General features: G+C 37.8%; 1 protein-coding gene across 1 annotated transcript in view; it reads right to left on the bottom strand.

Annotated features, from left to right (window-relative positions):
* Positions 1-27,954, bottom strand: part of LOC127849244 (chitin synthase chs-2-like) — a 78,759-nt gene that overhangs the window by 25,607 nt on the left and 25,198 nt on the right. The gene's annotated exons all lie outside the window — the stretch shown is intronic.

Here is a 27,954-nt window from a genome sequence, read left to right as displayed (position 1 = left end):
GGAGAATCGTTTTCGAACTCTGTCGGTATATCATTAAGCCGAATGTTTCGAAAAATGTTCATATTGAATGAGAACAAGCTCTTTGTACAGCTTTATAATGCAAACTGCCCCGCCCCGCGGCCATATTTAACCCAGTTATGCATAGTGGACTCTCCCATCCTTCTAAATTGGATCAATTTATTTCCAAAATTAGGGATGTCTAGTATATTTATTTCTGTATTTAGAATATTTCTTACAGAAATTCCTTTAAGCAAACAGCGCAGACCCTGGTGAGACGTCGCATCATGTGGCGTCTGACCTGGGTCTTCGCTGTTTGCCAAGGCCTTTTTTCTAGACGCTAGGCATTACTTGGTTAAAAAACGAGCTCAGTATAACTTTGTTTAAATTAAAGAATCATCAAGTCATGTGTTTTACCCAACTCCATGTTGATTCAGCATTCAGATCGGAATAGGTTTTTTTTTTTAACTCGGGCGTGACATTATTAATAAACATATGTTCACCAAGTTTCAAATTTATTTGACAAATAAATGAAATGTGTACAGGCACAAAATAATTTACTAAAGCCATATAAGGAAAGCTTCCCAGATCTTTTGTATCCAATTTTTTTGCGTAGCGAAACCATTTTCGAAATCAATCGAGATATCAGACAAGTGTCATGTTGCATGGGAATAAACATATGGTTTCTAGGGTTAGTGTGTTCTAAGAAAACTGGGCATAATGCATATGCGTAAAGTGTCGTCCCAGATTAGCCTGCGCAATGATCAAGCACGGTGTACGACATTCGAGAATGTGCGATTGGGTGTACGAAGCTCTATACGCAGCGGACAAACGTGAAACTTGAAAACTCTTCGTAACAAGGTGATCGAAACTTAATCTCAAATAAACATAGTGTAATTCGTTTGGCTTCTGAAACAATGCGTGTTACCCGTGTTGTGTTCCACATCAAACAATGCTCTTCCGAACAATAACCTCTGACAAAGCAACATAATGGAGCGGGATTGGAACAAACACTGTTTAAGTGGACTTTCAATGGGTCTCGTTCCGTAATGTACTTAACAGGCAAGCGTTAATCAAAATTGTTTATCAACAACATCAATATTTTGACGCACGATATCGGAAACCACTGCTGAACCGCATCGATGTTTGATGATACAAGGACAATACATCTACCCCTAAATTAATTGAAATCATTGATTCATAGTCGACAAAAGCGGGCCTTATAAATCACAAAGTGTCCAGTTATCCCGCAAATGGTAAACCGTCCTAGGTTGTTGACTTCTCCAATTGTGCATTTACAATAGGCTGTCGAAATTATAAAATATTAAAAACCAAGCGAGTAAGCTATTGCTCGTTTAACGTTGCAACACGTCAGTCTCTTTAATTGTACACATTTAATGATTATTTTGTACTCGTCACTAGAGCGGCAAAGAATTAGTTTTGTTTTGTTAACCCATGTATGCCTTGCGTCTAGAAAAAAGGCCTTGGCAAACAGCATAGACCCAGATGAGACGCCGCATGATGATCAAGGTCTGTGCTGTTTGCTTAAAGGAATTTCTGTAAGAAATATTCTAAATGTAGAAATAATTATACAAGACATACCTAATTTTGGAAATAAATTGATCCAATTTAGAAGGATGGGAGAGTCCACTAGGCATAAATGGGTTAATTTCGGTTGCGTCATAACGCTTACTTACCGGTCATTAAACTCGTCAAAATAACAGTGGTTCACATTTCTGAAATATCTTCAAAGGTCTTAATATCAGATTTTAGAATTTTAGAGAAATGTACAAAAGTAATATTTGGAATAACCTTAAAACAAAAATAAAAGCAAAAAGTTATTTAAAAGGAATGACTACCTCGTGATTCGAACAAGAAACTACGGCGTTAACACTTGACCGTACTGGATTATGCACTTTTTGCGTATTTTAGTGCTATGTTATAACTTTCAAAATAAGTAATAAACAGCGTTACAAACGATGATGTGTTCTTCATGTAACGGTATGATGATCATCTATAAACAAACATGTGTGTCGTGTTCTGAGAAAACTGGGCTTAATGCATGTGCGTAAAGTGTCATCCTAAATTAGTCCGCACAGGCTAATCAGGGACGACACTTTCCGCCTAAACTTGATTTTCGGTAAGCAGGGACTTCATTGAAACTAAAACTTGAAACTGTGCGGACTACACAGGCTGATCTGGGATGACACTTTACGCACATGCATTATGCCCAGTTTTCTCATAACAAGGCTCATATATTTTTAAGTCAGTGGGCGGCGGTCAATATTCGTCCGGAGCATTATTTTGTCCAGCATGAATATGTGTTCAAATCACTTAAAAGACGATACAATCATCATGACACGGAATATTGCGTGCACGAAAATGGTCCCTTAGTCCACTGTCAACGTAACATTTAAAAAATCAGCCCTGGTTACTTGGTCATTAGAATATCTTTGTCCGGCAAAGATAAAGCGTACTGGAAGTCTTGCGAATGACAATTAAAATATGGCGTATAAATACCAGGCCTTAGGTCCAAATCAATGTCAAAATTAGCTATAAAAGGTCAAATTCAAGAAATCAGTTCTTAACCGTACAAAGCAAATTTTTGACCAACACGGAGTAATTTTCAAATAGCGTGCCAAAAGTGATCTGCGTGAAAAGGCGGAATGTTTTGCGGAAAATTCAGCTTCCATGTTAAGTTCACACTTCAAGGTCAAAGGTCAAATTTATTAAATCAGTCCATACCATATTGTTATGCGCATATATTTATCTAATTCGGATAGATTTCAACTGAACCGCCTGACGAGGCGATGCGTTGTGCACAGGGCCGGATTAAGCTGGTTCGTGGCCCAAGGCTGCACATGTTACGGGGGGCCCCTTCCCTCTGGTCCGCTTTCGTATATTGAAAATCATACTTGGTACTACAACTACACAGATCAGAAGACTTGCATTTGAACAAATTTGACAGTTACATTATATATATATATATGCCCTTATGAGCTATGCGAAACGCGTTGGCTAAATCAATATATATTTAAAATCCCAGACACGTGTTTTTACTTTTATTATATATATATATATATATATATATATATATATATTATAGCAAAACGAGTTTCACAATGTATTACTATTTTATTATCTGAACTGAACATACATGTTATATGTAATAACAGATTCCAGCCTAAACGTCTCTTCTTAGACACTTCAGCTGACCAACGTCATCGATTAGCTGTTTAAAGTATAGTTCTCGGAGAACAGTAGTCCCAATGTAGTCCCAATGTAGTCCCAATGCTGTCAACCTTTTGTTTATCATGCGTGATAATGTTGAAATTGACCCCCTACCGTGAAAGTTATTAACTGGAATTGTTAAGTATATGCGTACAGCGATGGCAACGTTTGGAAAAGTTGTCTGTAGCTGATCTCCATCTTACGTCAGCAGTTCAATCATGTGGGTGATGGTTCTGTCTTGGTTCGCTTCTAAGATGGTTTTGAAATGAACGAACTCGTCAACAGCAGACGCCTCAATGTCATCTGGATAAGACTCCACTAGATCATTTCCGTACATCATCCAAGGTGAGAGACTCAAACTCTGGCATGAAACCAAATAGTTTATGGAGACCAGAATATGCGCTCAACCGCTTGCAAAGTTCAACAGTGAGACAATCAACTATGCTGTAGAATGTGTGAATTCCAATATGGTCGCGTGCTCTTAGCTCCGTATTCGCAGCTGGTGTCGTTCTCTCGTCATCACGAAATAGTTTCCGCCGTTTCTTAGCCTTATTCGCATCCTTATATTTGGTGATTGAAACAAAAGCTTTGGCCTTTTCTTCACTGTCGTCAAACATGTCCAGATGTTATCATGACCATACGGGCAAGTCGTATAATAAACAGATAAACTAATGGTTCTGAATGGATATACAACACAGAAAGAAAACTTATATCATAGTAAATCAAAGCGAACTAAACGGTTACAATTCGATATACATCGTGAAACTGGTAAAATCACACACAACAATTATACTGCACTCCCGAGAGTAGTAAAATGACGTAATAAAAAAAGATCATACATTGGGAAACTAGCCTGTCGTTGGGGGTCCCTTAACAATCGGGGGCCCAAGGCTGCAGCCTTGTAAGCCTAGTGCTTAATCCGGCCCTGGTTGTGCGCAGAAAACATGTCCTTAGGCTTAAGGTCGAGGTCATGATTCAAGGTCAAACGTCAAATTTTGTTATTTTTAAATAAGTAACCTAAGTCAACAGCAAATGGTTACAATTTAATAACCTAAGGTCAAAATTAAGAAATGAGTCTTTGAATTTTGTTCAAAGGATAACACGTATGTTCAGCATGGATTATTAAAAATAACCTGGTAAAAGTAATGAGTTTAAGACAGAGTATCGCGTGCAAATAAAATTAGGTCCAACATGAAGGGCACAATTCGACGTCAAAAAAATTAATAAATAAACACTTAACAGTACGTATAATATTGGTTGATTGGGTAAGCAGCTGTACATTGTTGACGTGGCAGGTGATTCTGAGTGTCGCGCACAAAAAGCACGTCCTTAACCCATTTATGCCTAGTGGACTCTCCCATCCTCTAAATTGGATCAATGTATGTCCAAAATTAGGGATGTCTAGTATACTTATTTCTATATTTAGAATATTTCTTACAGAAATTCCTTTAAGCAAACAGCGCATACCCTGATGAGACGCCGCATCATGCGGCGTCTCATCTGGGTCTGCGCTGTTTGCCAATGCCTTTTTTACTAGACGCTAGGCATAAAAGGGTTAATTATGATTCCATGCCTTATTTTGGAATTAACATATAACTTTTAATCACAAGCGTGTTTTTTTCAGATGAACAATATTTCATTCCCGGCCATATTGAGATATCAAAAATTACATTTAGATTACTAGTGTGTTATGTAAGAAAAGCAACAGTTCACTCCCGGGCTTATATGAAATTAACCCATGTATGCCTAGTGGACTTTCCCATCCTTCTAAATTTGATCAATTTATTTCCAAAATTAGGGATGTCTAGTTTATTTATTTCTATATTTAGAAAATTTCTTGCATAAATTATGTTAAGAAAACAGCGCTGACCTTAATGAGACGCCGCATCATGCGGCGTCTCATCTGGGTCTACGCTGTTTGCCAAGGCCTTTTTTCTAGACGCTATGCATAAACGGTTGAATGATAATTCAATGTCTTATTTTGGAATAAACATAAAACTTTTAATCATAAGTTATTTTTAGATGAACAATAGTTTATTCACGGCCATATTGAGATATCAAAAAAAAAATTGGATTACTAGCGTGTTATGTAAGAAAAACAATAGCTCATTCCCGGGCTTATATGAAATTAACAATGCGGTTTGAATCACGAGTGACTTTTGTTTCAGATACACAATAATTCATTCGTAGCCGTTATACGAAATAAACAGTGACACTTGCTATGTGGTGCTTCAGATAAATTCTTATCAATGCGTGACTGGCCCTATGTGAAATAAACATTGATCAATTAATCACACAATTGTTGTTTATGAGAATTAATAATGTGTATGTTGCCCTAATGCAATATAAAAATTGACATTTGAACCACGCGTGTGTTGTTTCAGACCAACAATAACAATTATTTGCCTTGATGCGAAATGAACATTAATATTTGAATTACAAGTGTGTTTCATCAGGCGAACAAATACTTTTTTCATAGCCAGCCCTAATGTGAACAAACATTGAAATTTGAATCACACACGTGTTTGTGTGTTGAACAATATTGTATTGCCGGTTCCTTTGGTTTTGTGAAGGGTTAGAAAACAGAAACTATATATCACAAAAACAGTAAGCAGAACTTAACTAATATAATCAAAGCGCTGAAGGCACTGAAGATGTTCGCTATTGCATAATTCAACACGCAATTCATTTTTGAAAATCAATCGCAAGTTTGAAATGAACACACGCCATTCAACTTTATAAAGTGTGTGTCATAGCGCACGGGTCGAGTTTTGTGTGCACTTTTTATCATCCTTATTATTTCATAGAAATAACTAAGACAAAATAAAAACAACATGCTTTTTGGAAGTTCTGAAAGCATAGAAAGTATGATGAAAATGGTAATGATAACTTAATATAAAGAAAATTTGCAGTCACCATATTAAAGGAATATTTTTTTCTTATATCAAATGACTATCTCACCAAGAATATAAATTCATAATGAAAGTTCCGTGTACAAAACTTTTGATTTTTGACACCATATACAATTCAAAATATACAACAATCTTCGTATCTTGTATATGGAGGAATAAAAGTATATAAACATTGCTGTTTATGCTTTACTTATTACCCGAGCAGTTCACACGATGTCAACAACGCTAACATAAACATAGGTATAGTGCACTCGTGTGCTTTTAGGCGTAGCTGTTTCAGTTTTCATCTTAGTGACTTTTACATAACGCCAACAGACACGCATGAATATTTTCGAATAAATAATAAGCTGATTCGAGATACAACCTCTGAATTTTTGCTACATCACTGCGTATGTGCTCAATTCAAAGGATGTAGCACTGTTCAGTGTAAGGAATTCCGGACTACTCTCTGTATGCTCAAACGACACAAATTGTGGCCCTGTTACAATTACGCGTTACAATCCATCTCGCAGAATTTCACTTTCGCCTCCAAGATGAGAAAACAATCATTAGCGAAATAGTATAGTGTCACGATAAGATAAAATCGTTTAATTATCATACCACAATGTTTGCCGTACTTGGTAAGCACGTCTGGAAATCATTCCTTAATGTGTGGATAGGCTGCCATTATTAACAAGTTTGCTATTTTCAATTCAATTTTGTGTCAAAAAGCATTGTTCTTAAATGTGGCATTTTCAAATCGCAATGAGATTTGTAATGACCCTCGTCATGTGAAAATGGGTCTTATTCCATATGCGCCCATCATATAAATAGCCCACTCAGCTATCACTCCTTCTGGTAAGGAGAAACATAACATATTGAGTGATTTTAAAGCGAACTGCATCGCCTATGGCCTGACTGCGCAAAAGCACATGTTGGGTTTAACAAACGCTTTCCGAAACGCATAAGACCCATTTTCGCATGACGGCACTATTGACGTGTGATTTAAATGTGTCGAAAGAAAACTGCGTTTAAATCAAATATAAACATACGATATATTTCGACAGTGAAGAAAGATACTCATAACAAGGCATATGAGGACACATATGAAGTGCTCTCCCGTAGTATATTTTTTATTTTACTCACACTAATGTGTGGTTTGACAATGCTAACACACATTTCATGCGGTGAATATGCAGCTTACAAGTGAAAAACACAACACAATAGTTACACTTTTGTTTAATTGTATTTAATTATTTAGAAAAGTGAATTGCTAATTTTATTTCAAAGTCAGCGTATACGCCGACTAAATTTTTAAAAGACACTTATTGTTATAAATATATTTAATATAATATATTAGGTTGTTTTCGGTTTTAGCGATTAAAAAGCATTTTCGAGGTTGCCTATAGTATGCCTGTAGTAATTCATGAACTCATATCCAACTGTCTATGTATTGAGAACTGTGAATATAAACAAGCTTAACCTTCTACTAACCTTCTGCTATTGCATTCGTATTATTATTATAAATTGTTTGTTATATTCGGGTTTAGCAATTATGAAACTTTTTTTTGTCTATCGTATCGCTGAAGTTATTGTTGAACTTATGTTCAACGTTTTATAAATTGAGAATATAAACAAAGACCTATAGATAATATGGGTCTTTGATATAAATAAGCGTCAACTTTTTCCCGAATCTCTCATTTTACGACCTGTACTACGTCATTGAGTTGTATGCGAGAGCGTAACCTATTGCGTTGTTATAACCCGTAAACTTTCCTTTGTTTATCGACAGACGCATCTATTAATAGCCTCATATATCATGAATGCCAAAACAACCGGGAAAAAGAACCACGTGACCAAATAGGACGCAAAACGCAAATACCATGCGACTACGACTTTTATTATGTAAGAAAGCTCCGCAATTCCTTTGAGGTCGGAGCCTTGTGATATCTATTACTTAAATAATTGACCTCTAACTGAAGTAAGCAAAGGAAACGCAGCACCTAATTGACCCATTCCTTCTATGTGCGAAGGCAGATTGAATTTTACTAATGTATGGTTTGCCTATTATAACACACATTATAATGCGGTAAATATGCGACTAACAAGTAAAAACACTATAATTAAACTTTTGTTTTGAATTAAGTTATTTAGAAAACAAAATTCCAAACCTTATTTCAAAACAGCAAGACTACATTTTTTAGAGAATATTATTGTTATATTTAAATGTTTTTTTAACAGTTTCATCGATAATGAAACATTTTTTTATGTTGTCTATCGTATCCCTGTAATAATTGTTGAACTCGTGGTCAACGTATTATTAATTGAGACCTGTGAATATAAACAAGCGTAACCTTATACTACTGCGTTATTCTCACACGGACTCCCCTTTGTTTATCGCCAGCCTCAGATTTATGAATGAGCTGAGCGAAAATACTACGTCACGCACACGCAGCAGAAAGTGGACTATTTTAATCATTCATAAACAATCTCCTCCGCGACACGTACAATACGATCATTGTTCATTAATTCTTTTCTATAAAACACCGTTCGAAAATATTGAATGTAACACGATATTAATATAATGTTGCCATTTGTGAATACACATAATTGGAGAACTCAAACCTCTTGCATAAATTATACAACTCTTTCTTGCGCGGATACGCAAGCGGGTATTGGGTTAATCATACCTTGTCGTATCGACCTGAATTTCACACTAAGCACTTTAGACGGGCGCTAAAGCGCCCATCTAAAAACAAAAACGATGCATCATTTTTTAACCGTTTTTATTTCATAATTATGATTGCTCGTCATTAACATGGTCGTTATACAATACAAATACAATACATATAAATTGACTACAAAGACCTAACAAACTTGGATGTAAATAATTTCTAAACAATTTATTTAATAACTTACAATAATACAGTATACGTATGCGTATTCAAAATTGTTAAAATCTGGGTTAAATAATAATAGATGAGAAAAAAAGCAACATGTGTTGAATAAATGAAGTGCAAATTACATAGCTTAAAACAAACAGATACACTGTCCAAGTTTCAGTGTTTTATCTCGCAAGTGATGAAAATTTTACATAAAATAAGTTTATTTGCGAAAACAATATGAGTCGTGTTCTGAGAAAACTGGTCATAATGCATGTGCGTAAAGTGTCGTCCCAGAATAGCCTGTGCAGTCAGCACAGGCTTATCAGGGACGACACTTTCCGTTTTTATTGTATTTGTAGTTTTAAGGAAGTCCCTCCTTACCGAAAATCAAGTTTAGGCGGAAAGTGTCGTCCCTGATTAGCCTGTGCGAACTGCACAGGCTAATCTGGGATGACACTTTACGCACATGCATTAAGCCCCGTGTTCTCAGAACGCGTCTCATATATGCAAATAAGCAGACAGACTATGCCGTTTCTAAGTTGACCTTATTTTTAGCTCAGCTAATCTTTAGGTAGAAACAACTTTTTACTGATTTGCTTTTTACTGAATATTAACACATTGACATAAAATGGAGGTTGATTCAATGAGAATAACAATGCATCATCGCGCACATGTATGCAATTTTTATTTGCACTATATCTAGCGAATACAAAAAGTGTATACATAATTTCTCAATTGAACTATTGTCATACTTTATTATAAATGTTCAGCGCTTCGTGGTAGCTACAAAATGCTGTAAGACACATGAGAAAGCGGCTCCCAAGTAATAAATGTCGAACCAGGTGCCGTGAACATGCTACCACTTTAGTCTATATTTGTACATTGCCTCATGATGTATTGCTTTTTAGTTTGTTTGTTGTTGTTTTTTGTTTTGTCAAACGTACTTAATTATGTTTCCAACTAGTTTTTGTGTATTTTATTTCGTTGAAACATATGCGAGCATCCTACCTTTGACAAGTGTAGATACTACCCTGACAATTGTGCCATTCGTCTGTTCGAAGACGAATTAATATAAGTATGTATTGTGTGAATTACCATACATACATGTCCAAAAACAACAACACTAATTAAGCGGGGAAAAAGAATAGCTTCATTACATTAAATAAATAAAAACATTTCATAAAAACATTTTGTTTTTTATCCCGCTGGTCTACGTTAACCTGGATATGCAAAACACAGAGACGCTAGTTATGAGAATAAACATAACGTGAATACAATTATTATTACATGCATGAGTGTCTTCACTAGTAGTCGGACATATTTTTTTCTCATTTATTCAAAGCAAAGGAAATATATTATCGATTAAAGGGCCGTCCGGCTGGCGCGGTGGTTGGTACACTCGCTTCTCACCTAGGCGACCCGGGTTCAATTCCTTGAAGCACGTGGGTTTCGTTTGGTGGTCAGCATACCGGAAAATGGGTTTTTCGGTAAATCCGGGTTCCCCCCACAACACAAGACCACACCAACGTTATAAAATCTTTCAGTAACATCAGTCATTCAGTCAGCGACATAATAGCTGGAAATTGCAGCTATATAACTTTAAATTCGTTCCAGCGAGTCTAGTAAGTTAATTAACCCATTTATGCCGAGCGTCTAGAAAAAAGGCCTTGGCAAACAGCGTAGACCCAGATGAGACGCCGCATGATACGGCGTCTCATCAGGGTCTGCGCTGTTTGCTTAAAGGAATTTCTGTAAGAAATATTCTAAATATAAAAATTAATATACTAGACATCCATAATTTTGGAAATAAATTGATCCAATTTAGAATGATAGGAGAGTTCACTATGCATAAATGGGTTAAGTAGGAGTACTGGAGCACACTCAGGGTCCGAACGTAATGCGCATGTGGCTCGAAAAGAACCATACACAATTCGAAATAAACACATATAGCGTAAAGAAGTATTTCGACTACGACTAATTTCTGAATATGTATAGTAAATCATATGTTCATGCGCAAACATTGAAAATCTCGTTTTGTTCTCGACGCAACGGGAGATAATGTATTTAATCGTCGCCGATATGCGTTCGAAAATATCTTGAGTTAAAAGAGTTTACGTTATACAGTCACGTTGGTAATATGTCCAACCGCTGGCGTCCCGGAAGTACCCGCCTTGGTTGGCGTTTTCGATCGCTAGATTGCAGAGCGAGTCAGAGATCTCGAAGGACGAGCACTTAAAATCAGTCCTTGAGAGACATGCCAATTTGCAAACGGTGAAATTGCTAGTAAAGAGCTGCGCTTCATCAAGGAAGTTCAACTTTTTACCCGGGAATCCTTGAAATGTGTCGGCGAAAGTATTACATGTCTTTACGCAAGTTCCGGTTGAGTAGGAGTAGCTCTTGACCAACTCGTTGCAGTTACCCATGTTTTCTGCACCAGTCGGACTCACAGGAACCTCGCAGGTTGGGTCCCCGATCCAAAGACCATTAACACACTCGGTGAAATTATTCTCTCTCATTTGAAACCCGTTGTTACAAGCGTATTCAATATACGAGCCTTCGAGAAAAACTGCTGTCATGGTGACCTGCGAAGAATTGTATACAGTCATCTTCAAAATTTCGGTGGTGAAAGTTTTTATGGCACCAATGGCTAGAAAGCCATTAGGGACGATAGGCGGTGGTCCACAGTCCATTGAGCATGTCGTCTCCCCCGACCAATTTCCCGTCGGCAGACATTCCTGCCTTTCCACACCAAACAATTTGAATTCCGGATCGCACTTAACCAAACGAAAATTCCCAATTGAATTTAAGTTTCCTAAAATACCGCCGCCTTGCACGAACGTGGTTGTTGATGACGGACATTCTTTGAACTCGCACGTAAAAGTGTCCTGAAACGGCATGCACCTTGTCCCCGGAGGACAAGGAGAGCTAGAACACGGTCCCGGAAGTAAAGTCATGAGTTGCGGCCCCAATCGAACTGATACGAACACGTAGCCGACGCAGGTAACCACCGACGTGGAGACTTCCGCCTCCGAAGTGAAGATTTTGTCATGTAACACGCATAGAGCTATATTTCGCCTATAGCTAACAGATTGGCAAGATGCTCTAAGCGCACATTCGGTTACGCATTCGTTTAAACCAACGCCAACAAGCGTTGTCAGCTCGTGTCCTTGAAAACACTTTGCGTGATGCACTAGCGTGAAGTGTGCACCGGACGTGAATACCAAACACACCGAAAGGTACAACGCGAGAATTAAACCGTTCGGGGACATTTGCACGCTATTTATATAAATAAAGTATAAAGAACTAATTGATGATCGTATATCACTATATAAAGTTTGGCAGTGGCAACTGATGTTAAAATCATGAATATAATTTGAAATAATTTACTGGTGTTACATTTCATATCTGACTACAGTTTTGCAGCAGCAACTGATGGTATGATCCTTAATACAGTTCGACAGAAGCAACTGATGTAAAAACACTAATTACAGTTTGGCAGTAACAACTGAAGTTATATCCATGAATACAGTTTGGCAGTAACAACTGAAGTTATATCCATGAATTCAGTTTGGCAGTAACAACTGAAGTTATATCCATGAATACAGTTTGGCAGTAACAACTGAAGTTGTATCCATGAATACAGTTTGGCAGTAACAACTGAAGTTATATCCATGAATACAGTTTGGCAGTAACAACTGAAGTTATATCCATGAATACAGTTTGCCAGTAACAACTGAAGTTATATCCATGAATACAGTTTGGCAGTAACAACTGAAGTTATATCCATGAATAAAGTTTGGCAGTAACAACTAAAGTTATGTCCATGAATACAGTTTGGCAGTAACAACTGAAGTTATATCCATGAATACAGATTGGCAGTAACAACTGAAGTTATATCCATGAATACAGTTTGGCAGTAACAACTGAAGTTATATCCATGAATACAGTTTGGCAGTATCAACTAATTCTATTGCCCAGTACACAGTTGTGTGTGCTATCATATATTATTCAAAAAATCCAAACCACAGTGGATATATCCAGATAAATAGACGGTCAACAACGCCAACGGCAACGGGAATTGTCACAGTTTAAAAAGACGTCAGCAGAAGTCTTGTTTTCTCACTTCTGTCATATAAAGTTCTTCTCATCCTAACGAAACACTCATGTGTTATCAAAATCGTGTAAACGTCGTTTCTTTATTACGACCATCATCGGAAAAACCCACTGTTTCGAGTGTCATTTTGTGTAAAGCGGTAAATGATGGGGGAATTCATTTAGCTCCAGGCCATTTTGGCTTCTTGACACTTTCGATTGAATCCACGAATTCTTCAAAATGCTGCAAATTTAGATTTATTGGTCAGCCAGCCAAACATAATCCATGACTATTTTGTATTGCTTTAAATACATGCATGAGAATCAGTTAGGCAGTGAGTGTGTGTCAAAACTCTTCAAATATAATATTTGCGGCGCGAATTTAAAAGTTTAAAATAACTATTAACTTTACACAAAATACGTTAGGTAAAGCATTCACATGTTAAATTCATAGATAACAACTAGTTATTAAAGTAAAAGTCCGGCTCTTTATACTTCTTCATTTCATCCGTCGATTTCCAATAAAAAGTTACAACAACAGGTCTCCATCATTTGTTCCACTTTGTAACTGTATCTCTATATGTTTACCATATATTGACCATGTTTAAGTAAACATCATTAAATTAAATAGTTGTTGACATAATCTAAAGCTGATTGTTAAAATTGTGATCGAAACAAGTTTCAAAGACCACCTCAAATCAACAATCCAAATGTTCTGAGACGCCTAAATCAACAATCCAAAAGTTCACTTGACACGCTTAGCCAGTAATACAGATGTTCAAAGTACCCCCTTATGGGGTGTTGCGGCAGTTTATTTAACCGAGGATATATTTATAGTAACACCGATGATGCTATTATCACAACTCAATATCTTTGTTATCAGTTACATCAGAAATGACCGAGTTGGTTTATAATACAATTGTCAGTGGTTCGATCCCAGGTGGGGTTAAAAAAAATTCTTTAATTTCATTCTTGTTTTATACTGGAGCTCTTTAGTCCTGTTGTTTACATTTATCAATATAAAGCATTTAATCACAAACTTCAAAACATGCCGAAATCTGTGAACAAGTACATGTAAGTTATTAATGATTAAGGTCGAGTTTGATATTGTATGGTCTGATGTTTGTGATTAAATATTGTTTTTTGTTAATGTTTTTTGGAAAGCCGTTGTGATCCCAGTTAAGATTGTAAACAATTTCTAATGTGTATGCATATTTCTAATAATCTATGTACCGGTACTAGGGTTTTGCCTAATTGCTGTTTGTTATGAAATTTGACGTAGACATTAAGGGTTGTTAAAACAAAAAAAAATATCTGTTCAAAGTGTGGTGACCCCCTTTTTATTTGTGTTTTATGATAACAATACGTAGATGAACATATTTGAGCAGTTTCGCATAATTCTATAAGACAGAAAAAAAAATCCATTTATGTGGTTTCAACAGTAAGAAATGACATTTTTTTGGATGACAGAAAAATTATAAAAAACACATTTCTTAAAATTTAACTTGTGTACTTAATTTTATTGGTAGTGTGCGGTTTAATTAAATGGTATATCATGTATCTTAGCTTAAATACATGTTGCCAATTTCATATGTTATTAATTATGTTTACGCAATAAGAGATTTTTCAGTTTTATTGAAAACGTACATGTTATATAATGATGAATAAAATCAAAACAAGGCCGGTGATCCTATGTTTTTATTTCATTTTTTATATAGTATTTGTATATATATCTTAAATATAAATTTTGGACAAAATCTATTAGATGGAAAGAAAATCAGCAAAACTGCAGCAACACCCCTTAAGTCAGTAAGACAAATGTTTATTGCACCCTTTTAACAAGAATGCAAGTGTCAAATGACCAATTTATGACTACCCAATACTGAAACATCAGACGTAAATATCGGTTCGCGAATATAGTCGGACATAGACGATTTTAAGTTGCTAGGTACACATGTCTTATTCCACATGTTTCCAAGTTGGCGAACAATGGAGAAAATAAATTAGGATGCTTGCCTCCTTCCGGCAAACACTTCCCTCCTTTTGCATGAGATTTTCCAAAATGAGATTTTCAAAGTGATTTAGCGCCTTATTGATAGGTTTCTCGATAGAATAATTGTTCAAGGAGCCATTGTCTTTTTAACCCATTTATACCCAGTGGACTCTCCCATCCTTCTAAATTGGATCAATTTATTTCCAAAATTAGGGGTGTCAAGTATATTTATTTCTATATTTAGAATATTTCATAAAGAAATTCATTTAAGCAAACAGCGCAGACCCAGATGAGACGCCGCATTATGCGGCGTCTCATCTGGGTCTACGCTGTTTGCAATGTCCTTTTTTCAGGACGCTAGGCATAAATGGGTTAAGCTTCTGTGAGCAACGCTTTTATGATTTTCTGAACGTGCTAAAGCGCCAACTGACAAGATGTCATGATTGAATGATTTAAAACGCACTGATTGTCTTTTATATAAATCAACATAATGACAGAGCATTCTGGTGGCAGATTTTGTTGTCGTTGTTGTTGTTTTTTGTTTTTAAATAACTCTATACCCTTTGAACTACAATGCATATGTAGCGGGAGATGCACTGTATATGACAGCTTCTTGTTTTACAATATGAGTCGCGTTCTGAGAAAACTGGGCTTAATCTATGTGCGTAAAGTGTCGTCCCACATTTGCCAGGTGTAGTCCGCACAGGCTAATCAGGGACAACACTTTCCGCTTTTATGGTATTTTTAGGTTCAAGGAACTCCCTCAAATAAAGTTCAGGCGGAAAGTGTCGTCCCTGATTAGCCTGTGCGGACTGCACAGGCTACTCTGGGGGCGACCCTTTACGCACATGCATTAAGCCCAGGTTTCTCAGAGCACGTCTCATATATTCGTCTATCATTATTGACCATGACGTGAAGCCATATTTTGAGCGATTTCGTCTTTCGTTACGATGTAATTGAATATATTGTTAAAAAAAAACAAACTAAAATTGTCGTTTCAAGTCTGTATTCAGTAAATTTCAGGTCGAGCTTGAATTATACTTACTTATTTCATAAGCCATATGTGTAAAAGAGGTTAAGAATAGCTATATGGATAAAAAGGATACATTTACGAAAGACAGACATCTATAAAGTATATAGTATTCAGTTATTTTTTATTAACTTTCTAAAAAAAGAAATGAACCTTTTTAAACCATGTACTGTTTCAACTTACAGATGACTTGCAAGGTGTTCTTCATTTCATTATTTTATCAAACTGATAATCACGAACATAACATTTTTAGTCGGCCGAAGATTTTATTTTTCGATCTAATTGTACACTTCGTTCGCTCATAAATATCACAGATGTGCAAGGAATAAATATCAAATGACATTTTGAAAAAAAAATGTGTGACTTGTTCGTACATTTTTGGTTCAATGATGCAGCTTTTCGCTTAGTAATTATGAACATGGAAATCTTGTCCAAGACGCTGCGGGATGTGTTTACTCATCTACTGATATCGTACAATCAAGTTCAATTCAGTATTGCTAATTTCAGACCACAAAATGCACTTGTAAAACAAAGAAATTGTGGCCGTTAACTGCGCGTGAATATGATTGAAGATTTTTTCAACATTCACATCCAATTTAGATCGTTGGCAAAAAACAGAAAAAGAACACGCGTTGATACAATCAATTACATATTTACATAATGATCTAATTCATGTTAATGTGTACTAATTTTATAATATAATTGCAAACGAAAGGTACAGTGCTCATTTTAAATCAAAGTACTGGCAGTACTGGTGTGACGATGCTTTTGAAGAGGATGGATATAAAACATCAATTTAAGTTTATCTATATCACCACAATTGTGTATGTTGATACGAACATTTGGGTACGATAAAAAATTTGGGTAAGAAAATTTTGGGTACGAAAAAAAATTTGGTACGAAAAAAATTTAGGGGTACGGGGAAGTAGTACCCGTGGGTAACTTAACCCATTGAGCGAAACTGGGAGGCGGGTCACATTCTTGTTCATTAAGTATGGCAATACATTCATGATGATTCTCGAAAGTAGGTATGAGCACATAGCCGGACCATGTGAGCTCAATCGTATGAGCACTTGACTATCCGAGTTCGCCCACGAACATATGGATAAGTTAACTAATAGCGAAATGACCTTATACATGTATATGCTGAAATCTAACAATCGAACGAAATATCAAACATGGTATGTACACTTAGGTGGTTGTGTAATTTCTGTTAGAATATCGTATTCAATATGTAAATTTTAAATGATTGTGCCCGCACTTGAGTTTGTTGCCTTGTTTGAGTCTATACGCGCCTAGGCTGCACCCAGTGTGCGTATTTGTGTTTTTCCAAGGTAACGAGTTACCTCCGCGCTGAGGCTGCATAATGTTGGAACCCGGAGTGTGTCCAGCACTCCTACCTAATAAGATTAGATTGACGACAGTTGGGACGAATTTTGAATGATAGCTGCAATTTCCAGCTATTTGTTTTGTACTGAAATACTTTTTAATTTTTTATACGGTCAAATGCTGCGGGGGGATGAGATTTTCCGGAAAAAAACAACTGTCAGGAATGGTGACCACAAAACATACACGTATAACATTGCGCCGGGAGCGGGAATCGAACCGGTGTCGTAAAGGTGAAAAAGCGAACATCCTTACCACTGCGCTAGCGGGACGGACAATTATGCAAATAAATGTTGTTTTATCTATATATATCATAGCAGTGCAGCGTTTACAATTTGCAAGTTCGAAATCGTTCGCATTCTTTAGTTTTGTGATCACGTAAAAAGTTAATATTACATGTTTTTATTCGCAATTTATTTACTAAATCGAGAACAAATATCAAACAAAATAGAGAAAATATATAGTTGTTTCATTGGTCCATAAAAATAAAATGGATGTAAAATTACTAATTTGAAATTAACGTTCTGATACACTTATTGAATCTGTTTCCCCAGGATATGTTGTTCTATTAATATTTACCTTTATCAACACGAACGACAACTCTGCTAGGAGAATGTTATTAATGAAAATCAACGAGCAATCTCCTACGCAGTGGCGAATGCCAAGGGAAGTAACTGAAAAATCGAGTTATCTCAATCGGACTGGCTCGGTCTTTTACATAGGGCGCCATTGTGAAGATTTTTTTTACTGGTTATCAAACCTTGGACGCTGCTGTTCCAGCATCGTCAAAAAAGTTACAAAAAGCAATAATTTTAATGAAAACTTTATAAACAAGCTAAGAAGGCGATGGTATGCAAATCAGGACCTTGAAATTATTATGCAAAATTTACAAACAAACCGAGATTGACTGGCCGACGGGCAAGGTCACCAGTCAAAGGTAGACTTTGTGGAATCAATTGAAAATTCTTGACCTGGGGAAACTTACCGACAGGCGAAACTTTGTGAAAAGGTACACTTGCTACATACTCTTTCCGAAAAAGTGGTCAAATAAAATGGCAAGTTGTTTTATAGTTAAACAAAACAAATCTATTTGTCTCTCTTCACGTAATACACACGGTGTTTATTTCCATGCTTTCTATCTTAGAAATAAATTAATTATTTTTCGTTTTCTCGAAAATATTAATAAACTTTGTAGCAATTAACTCGGTCATATAATGAAAAATTTATTTAAACATAAAATATGAACTACTGCATATAAATGCTTCTTTCAGGTGAATGACTTAAAACCTGTATTCAATTTATGATTTTTTATTGATACATGATCGATTAAAAATGTGTTTAATAAAAGATTAAAACATACCGGTACTGCCTCTTAACAGCTAATGAAAAAGATATTATTAAAATTCAACAGTTCACATTAATATTATCAAAAGCATAACACAATAAACAGGAAAAAAATGAATCATTAAACAAATGTTTAAATGGACTATACAAACTGTAAGTCGGGTAACAATAAACAAACAAACTCCCCGTGTATGCCTTATGTATGGATTGTTTAACATCCATGTTTGCCAATTGTTTTTTTCAAAATTGAAAAACTATCAAACTAAAAAAAGAATCTTCGAAAAAGCAAGACTCATATTATCAAGGTGCAGGATCACGTGACTTGGTTGTGTTTTCCCCATTAAACTTTATATGATGTAAATCTAACACACTGGTAAGTGCTGCTTTTTGTCCAAATAACTTTTTTAAAAATCTAAAGAATTTCAACTAGTGCATAAAAGACAGATTTTTATGCTGCTTATGGCAATGTGTCATACATCAGAATAACTGTATTTAACAAGGCTATTGTCAAGCAATATGGTCCTCTACCGGCTCCAAAATTTGTCAGAAATTCCACCATTTGCAGAATTATTTTTTTGGTTTCATGAAAAAATATTAAGAACTGTTAAAATTATCGCAGGATCCAGAAAAGTGTGACAGACAGAATCACAGACTCACAGACAGTTATCACAGGATCCAGAAAACCACCATTTTCAGCAGTATTTATAGTCTATTTGTTGCCATAGCAACCAGAATTTTTGACGTAGGAACAAAATGAAATGACGTGCATAATGTCCATATTGCCATCTATCCATGTTTCAAGTTTGAAACAAATGAGTCGCGTTCTGAGAAAACTGAGCTTAAGGCATGTGCGTAAAGTGTCGTCCCAGATTAGCCTGTGCAGTCCGCACAGGCGAATCAGGGACGACACTTTCCGCTGTTATGGTAATTTCCGTTTAAAGGAAGTCTCTTCGACACGAAATTCCAGTTTGGGCGGAAAGTGTCGCCCCTGATTAGCCTGTGTGGACTGCACATGCTTATCTGGGATGACTTTACGCACTTGCCTTCAGCCCAGTTTTCTCAGAACGCGACTCATTTGTTCATTTGACCTCTAATGAACAGTACGAGCCAATGGCAAGATGCCTTAAGCCCAGTTTTCTCAAAACGCGACTCAAAAATTATGCTAATAATGTTAATATAAAAAGTGAACTACGACATTAAAATAGTTCTTGCATGTTAAATGACTTTAAACGAGGTATTCAATACATGCATTTTTAAACAGAGTAAATGGTCGATTTTTGTGATAAATTGACGTTTAAAATATACTATTACTGTCCTCTTATCACCTATTGTAGATGATTTTACCAAAAACCAACCACTCACATTCATATAAATATTAGCATTATTCAATGTAGAAGACTGTAACAAATATGAATAAGGAAATGTTTCCATGTAATATATAAGAGTACGTCGGGTAACAATAAACAAACAAACTTCCATTTTACGCCTTCTGTACGGATTGTTAAACACTTCTAGTTGCCCATTGTGTTTTAGAAATATATTCTTTAAACATTCAACAAAAGCATCAATGATATATTGCTTAGGGAAAGTCATGTTTATGGTAATTTTAAACTTAATTGTCATATACCTAATAACCATCTGGGGATACAGAAACCATGTATCAGAGAATTTGTAATCACAATTTAATTTTAAAAAGCATCAATAATTTATGGGGGAGGAAAAGTCATGTTTACGGTAAATTTAAACGTAATTGTTATAGACAGTTATAACCATCTGGGGATAGAGAAACAATGCATCAGTAATTTGTCAATAACAATTCAATAAGTAAGTCATTGGATTCCGTCATCCATAAATTAATTAATTTGATATTTATTTATAAACAGTCACCAGAGTATTAAAATAGGTCAATGTTCGCAAAAAGCTTCCATTCCTGGCGTCGAAGGAGAACAAAAAGAGGAACAGCCAGAAAGGAGGCTCAATGATCCGGTTGGTTAATTATCTTATTGGAAATCGGTTCCTGGAATAATGAAATATAAAGGTGCGGACTATTGCTTTGATGGCAAGTTATTAACCAATAAATCAACATGTGTATGTTTTAACTACCATACTTTTTTCTGAACTTAATAGTTATTTTAAAGTCGTCAATTCGAACACTGGCTTAGTTATTATCATATCAATATTAATAGAGTTTATCGAGGCTGAGAGAGGCTCACACAATGTCATTTCATGGCAATTTAAAATATTCATGGATTATGTCTGAAACACGCGCAAGGCTGACCAGTATATCTTAATATGCAGCAATTTAAAGAACTCGTGGATTAACGCAAATATGTATAGAAGCTGAAATGGTCTGATGCTGAATAAGTTGTTTGATTATCCATTCTCCTAAACTGCTTTGACTGAATTGACACTTGTAACAGTGTGTAACGATGCCGGTCTGAAGAAAGGGAACGACGTTGGACCGTTTTTTTATTATATAAAAACAGTTTAGAGTGAGGTTGAGTGGAATATATAGCAAAACTATTGAGAAAATTGTGACTTTAGCTGACGTAAGTTTCAGCTATGGTTCAAAATGGTCTATTTATCTGGATATCTGTACAGAGATTTGGGTTTTTAGAATAATACAAAATAACATATACACGTGTACCTAGAGATATGACATCAGTTGCTACTCTCGGACTGTATTCAGAGATATAATATCAGTTGTTATTTTAATATTTAAACTATATAGAGATATTATGCAAATGTACCCGAACGGTTTAATACTAGCGTTGTGCCTTTCGGTGTGTTTGGAATTCACGTCCGGTGCACACTTCACGCTAATGCATCACGCCAAGTGTTTGCAAGGACACGAGCTGACAATGCTGGTTGGTTTTAGCTTAAAGGAATGCGTAACCGAATGTGCGCTTAGAGCATCCTGCCAATCTGTTAGCTATAGGCGAAATATAGCTCTATGCGTGTTACATGACGAAATCTTCACTTCGGAGGCGGAAGTCTCCACGTCGGTGGAGACATGCGTCGGCTACGTGTTCGTATCAGTTCGATTGGGACCGCAACTCATAACGTCACATCCGGGACCGTGTTCTAGCTCTCCTTGTCCTCCGGGGACAAGGTGCATGCCGTTTCAGGACACTTTTACGTGCGAGTTCAAAGAATGTCCGTCATCAACAACCACGTTCGTGCAAGGCGGCGGTATTTTAGGAAACTTAAATTCCATTGGGAATTTCCGTCTGGTTAAATGCGATCCGAAATTCACATTATTTGGAGTGGCGAGGCAGGAATGTCTGCCGACGGGTAATTGGTCTGGGAAGGCGACATGCTCAATGGACTGTGGACCTCCGCCTGTCGTACCTGATGGTTTTCTAGGCATTGGTTTCATTGAAACTTTCACCACCGAAATTTTGAAGATGACTGTATACAATTCTTCGCAGCTCGCCATGATAACAGTTTTTCTCAAAGGCTCGTATATTGAATACGCCTGTAACAACGGGTTTCAAATGAGAGAGAATAATTTCACCGAGTGTGTAAATAGTCTTTGGATCGGGGACCCAACCTGCGAGGTTCCTGTAAGTCCTGTAAGTCCGACTTATGCAGAGAACATGGGTAACTGCAACGCTTTGGTCAAGAGCTTCGCCTACTCAACCGGTGGCTGCGTCGACACATGCATTACTTTCGCCGACACATTTCAAGGAATCCCGGGTAAAAAGTTGAACTACCTTGATCAAGAGACCATATATACAAGCAATTTCAACACTTGCAAGTTGGCTTGTCTCGAACGAACTGCATTTAAGTGCTCGTCCTTCGAGATCTCTGACTCGCTCTGCAATCTAGCGATCGAAAACGCAAACCAAGGCGGGTTGCTCCGGGATGCAAGCGGCTACACGTATTACCAACGTGACTGTCTCATGTAAATCCTTTGTAACCCAATATCTTTTCAAACGAATACCTTAACCCATTTATGCCTAGTGGACTCTCCCATCCTTCTAAATTGGATCAATTTATTTCAAAATTAGGGATGTCTAGTATATTTGATTCTATATTTAAAAAAAACAACAGAAATTCCTTTAAGCAAACAGCGCAGACCCTGATGAGACGCCGCATCATGCAGCGTCTCATCTGGGTCTACGCTGTTTGCCAATGCCATTTTCTAGACGCTAGGCATACATGGGTTAACGATACTCCGGGAATGATTGAATGAATAATCTCCAGTTACTTCACGGACAAAATGAAAGTAAAAAACGTGTGTAGTTAGAAAGTAATTATTGTAATTATTAACTTTCTAGAAAGTAATTATTGGTATTGGTATATCACTAAAATACCATTATATATTTCTAAAAATGCATGATGTAATGATTTTATATACCATATCTATTATCTGTTGTTGTTTATTTAATACTGGCGCAAACTTATATGCATGGCGTACTAGTAATCAGGAATTGGACATAGTGGAACTTCTCCTGTGCAGGCTGTGAGTCACTAAATTATTTTAATACACGTATCATTTAAATAGTTGAGAAGAAAGAAGTCCGACCACGAATGTAATAGAAATTGTATTTACGTTATGTTTATTCTCATAGATGTCGCGTCTGTTTTTGCTGTGTCCACTAAGTCTTGCATTTTAACAAAACATATCTTTTAAGTCAATTTATTTAGTAGAAAATGTGTTATTTCTCGTTGTATAAGCGTTGATGTTTTGGGCTTGCATGTATGGGTGTTTTGTATGCCACTGAGGGACGGCATATAGTGATCACACCGTCCGTCCGTCTGTCCTTCCGTCACACTTTGCATTTAGGTTTCGCATTTAGGTTTCGAAAAATGCTCATAACTTCTATGTCCCTTCACAACTTGATATTTGGCATGCATGTGTATCTCACGGAGCTTCACATTTTGAGTGATGAAAGTGTCAAGATCATCCTTCAAGGTCAAAGGTAAAAAAAACGTGTATCTAAGCGGCGCAGTAGGGGCATTGTGTTTCTGACAAACACATCTTGTGTTTATTCTTATTTCAAACTATTCGATTGTTCATTTACACATGTTAACATGAGGACATTATACAATCATATTCATTCATTCATTCATTCATTCATTCAATGCTCTCTGCGCCGTCGGGCGCTTGAGGCGACGGCAAGGGGGAGCCACTTTGGTCTGTCAACTGCTGTTGCGGGTGCTGTCTGCAGAGTGAGGTCTCTGTTCTTGAGCTCTCGCTCCATGGTTCGGCGCCACGTCTCTTTCGGTCGTCCACGGTTTCTGTTCCCCTGTGAAGTCCATCTCAGTGCCACCCTGGGTAGTGAGTCTGATGGCATTCTGCAGACGTGGCTCAGCCATCTCCATCTCCTCAAAGCAATGGTCTCGGCAATGCTGTTTGTGCCAGCTCTTCCACACAGTTCCATGTTCGTAATCATGTTTGGCCAGAAGACTTTCATGATCCGTCGTAGGCACTTGTTCTGGAAGACTTTCAGTTTGCGCTCGATGGTAGCAGTGGTCTTCCAGCACTCAGACCCATATAGAAGGACGCTCAGCACGTTGCTCTTGAAGATGCGGAGCTTGGTGTGCATGCTAAGACTTGTGGTCCCCCAGATGGGCTTCAGCATTGCGAAGGCTTGGTTGGCTTTGCTGATTCTCGTGTTGATCTCCCTTGCACAGTCTCCATCTTTGGTGACCTTGCTGCCCAGGTAAATGAACTCGTCCACATCTTGCAGAGGCTGGTCATTGATGGTGATAGGGTCGCCCACTCTGGTGTTCTTCCTCATGACCGGAGTCTTTCCAATGTTGATCCTGATACCTATGGTGCTTGCTGACAGTGCCAACTGTTGTGTCTTCTGCTGGATATCCTGGTTTCTGCTAGCAAGTAGCCCGATATCGTCGGCGTAGTCCAGGTCATCTAGCAGCGAGGTCAGCGTCCACTGTATTCCTTGCCTCCTTCCCTCTGTGGTGCGGCGCATGATCCAGTCAAGTGCCATTGAAAAGAGGTGCGGCGAGAGGATACATCCTTGCTTCACCCCAGTTTCCACCTTGAATGGTTCAGTGAGCTGGTTGTTGTGGACGACTCTGCACTCAAAGTTTTCGTACAGGGACCTGATGACGTTGACAAGTTTCTGAGGGATGCCATAATGTCGCAGAATCTTCCAGAGGGAGTCTCTGTGTAGGCTGTCGAAGGCCTTCTCAAAGTCCACAATAACCACGTAGAGGGATCCATTCCATTCATGGGACTGCTCAAGGATCTGCCTAAGGACAAAGATGTGGTCGATGCAGGACTTGCCTTTCCTGAAGCCGGCCTGTTCCTGGCGAAGGATATCGTCCACTGATGTTGTGATGCGTTGGAGGATGATACGGCTGAAGATCTTACTGGTGAGAGATAGTAAAGTGATGCCTCGCCAGTTGTTACAATTCCCCAGGTCTCCTTTCTTGGGCAGTTTGACGATGGTGCCGATCTTCCATTCGCTTGGCGCTTCTTCACTGTCCCAAATCTTTTGAAGAATCTGGCAAAGAAGCTACGGCGTCACTGTGTCTTCTGCTTTCATCATCTCAGGGCGCACTCCATCGTCGCCAGGCGCCTTCCCATTCTTCAGCTTATGGATGGCTTCATTGACTTCCGTTACAGTGACGTTGCCGAGGTTGATGTCAAGGTCCTCTTCAGCTTCAGAAATGTCGGCTAGGGTTGGTGGGTCTGGGCGGTTTAGGATGGACTCGAAGTGTTGCTTCCATCTCTTCAGCTTCTCCTCTTCCACAGTGACATGAGTTCCGTCTTCAGCTCTCACAGGAAGGTCATGGTGCTGGACGTAGTCGCCCTTCAGCTTCCTGGTGTTCTGGTACACTGTCTTCATGTCATTGTGCTCGGCTGCTGTCTCCGCCTCCTCTGCCAGCCTCTCAATGTACCTCCTCTTGTCTCTTCTGGCTGATGTCTTCACCACCTTGTCTTTCTCACTATATTCCTTTGAGATTCTTTCCTTAAGTCTTAGGGATTTGGTGTCCAACAGTTTCTTTTTGATCTGTCTTCTTTCTTCTATACGAGACCACGTTTCTTCTGAGATCCATTCTGTCTTCTTGCTCTTTCTGAAGCCCAGAACTTCCTCTCCTGTCTCTTTCCTTACTCTGTTGAAGCCTTGTTGGTCAGTTCTGCCTCATCTTCCAAAATACTACTATTACTGATAGTAAATCTTTTCCTGAGGGTTAACCTAAACTCTTCTTGCACTTTTGGGTCTTTCAACTTGATTACATCGTAGCGTTGGTTCTTGATGTCTCCCGTCTTTCCTGAGCTTCAAAGTCACCTTGGCCACCAGGAGACTATGGTCGCTGCCGATGTCTGCATGTCGCATCACACGCACGTCTTGCAGAGAGTGCCTCCACCGACCGTTGATGATGATGTGGTCGATCTGGTTCTGGGTCCTGCCGTCTGGTGATGTCCATGTTAGTTTGTGGATCTCCTTGTGCGCGAACAGGGTCCCTCCTATGACCAAGTCGTTCTGTTGACAGAAGTTGACTAGTCTCTCCCCGTTGTCCGTGATTACACCCATTCCATGTCGTCCCATGGTCCGCTCTCTGTCGTTGTTGTCGCAGCCAACATTAGCATTGAAATCGCCGAGCAACATCAGCACGTCGTGTTGGGGGATGTCCTCTAAAACACTTTGAAGAGCGTCGTAGAATGCATCCTTGTCCTCTTCTTCCGCATCGTCTATTGGTGCGTAGCCCACAACAACAGACAGCTTGGCGAACTTGGAGTTCATCCTGACGTACAGCAGGCACTCGTTCACAGGTTTCCACTGTAGCACGGTGTTGGCCTTGCTCTTGCTGATGATGACGGCATTTTCTTCCCGGTGGTCGTTGTCAGTTCTTCCTGACCAGATGATGACTTCTCCGGAACTCACCTTCTGCTTGCCAGAGCCAGTCCATCTTGCTTCTGTTACTCCCATAAGGGTCAGGTTGTATCGGTTCAGCTCACTCACCACTTGCGCTAGCTTTCCAGTCTGGTAGAGTGTTCGCACGTTCCAACATCCAACTCTGATCCATCGCTTTGGCGTTAAGAGTTCCGCTATCGGGGTGGGGACGTCCCTGCGGCTTTGATCCCCATCCTTCATAAGTCCAGTTGCCTGGTCTGCTTCACTCACAGCGCCGTGTGTCGCTTGTTCCCTTGTTGTCGTTTCCGTAGCAAGCATTTTTTTCACGGGGTGGAGTTGCTAGCCCTACGCCCAACCCTCCTCCTTTTTCAGCGCGGGCTTGGGACCGTCCTTGGCGGAGTTCATATATACAATCATATATATAATACATTTTCTGATAATTGGAAAATCAGTTGGATGCGACACTTTTGTTAATTCCTCTACGTTCCGATGTAGATGCGGCATTTAATCTAAGTACAGTGGTCAAGGTTTTGTGTGTTGATGGAACATTTGGTAGACGTGAAGACGTTTTAAAAAAATAAAGAAGATGGAAAAATATTAGAATATATCTTTGAAAACAAAACAAAAACAAACATCTTTGTGAAACTAAAAATCTTGACTTAAGTGGAGGCATGTTCATGGGACACTGTTTGTCATGTATGACTGTGTAAGCGATCTAAGCCCATGTCAATAAACGTTTAATTGCTATCGGGAAGCGCTGAATAATTTAGAAATAAAGATGACCATAATTTAATTTGGAAAATCTGTTTAAACTATTTTCCGCAGATTTAGATATACAGAAGAAATAAAAATGACATGAATCTAAGATAATTATGTACTAAAGTATGTTTTCTATTTAAAGTGACCTTCAATACTTAGTAAATACGTTGATATTCATGTGGAAAAAAACAAACATGTTATTATCAAGTTGTTTGTAATAGGGTTAGTCAAACTCCGCATAAGTTCGTTAGAGAAAAGACATAGTCGGTGCGCATAGTTGCGAATTTATTAAACTAATTGGGTCAAATGACATTTATTGAACTGAGCATTTGTGAAATAAAAAAACTAAAACTTAGTTAGAACTTAAAAGTTATTTTTAACTTTGTTAATTGCACTTATTGTATAAAACACCTGTTGCTTTTAAAATAGTTTGCGCATGAACATCACCCTAATCTAAAAAAGTTAACAAAGCTTTACACAATCTAAATAATACATTAATAGAGTGTACAGT

Source organism: Dreissena polymorpha, chromosome 10 (assembly GCF_020536995.1).
Source record: "Dreissena polymorpha isolate Duluth1 chromosome 10, UMN_Dpol_1.0, whole genome shotgun sequence".
NCBI lineage: Eukaryota > Metazoa > Mollusca > Bivalvia > Myida > Dreissenidae > Dreissena > Dreissena polymorpha.
Note: the sequence above shows the minus strand (reverse complement) of the source record. Positions and strands in the feature narration are given on the sequence as shown.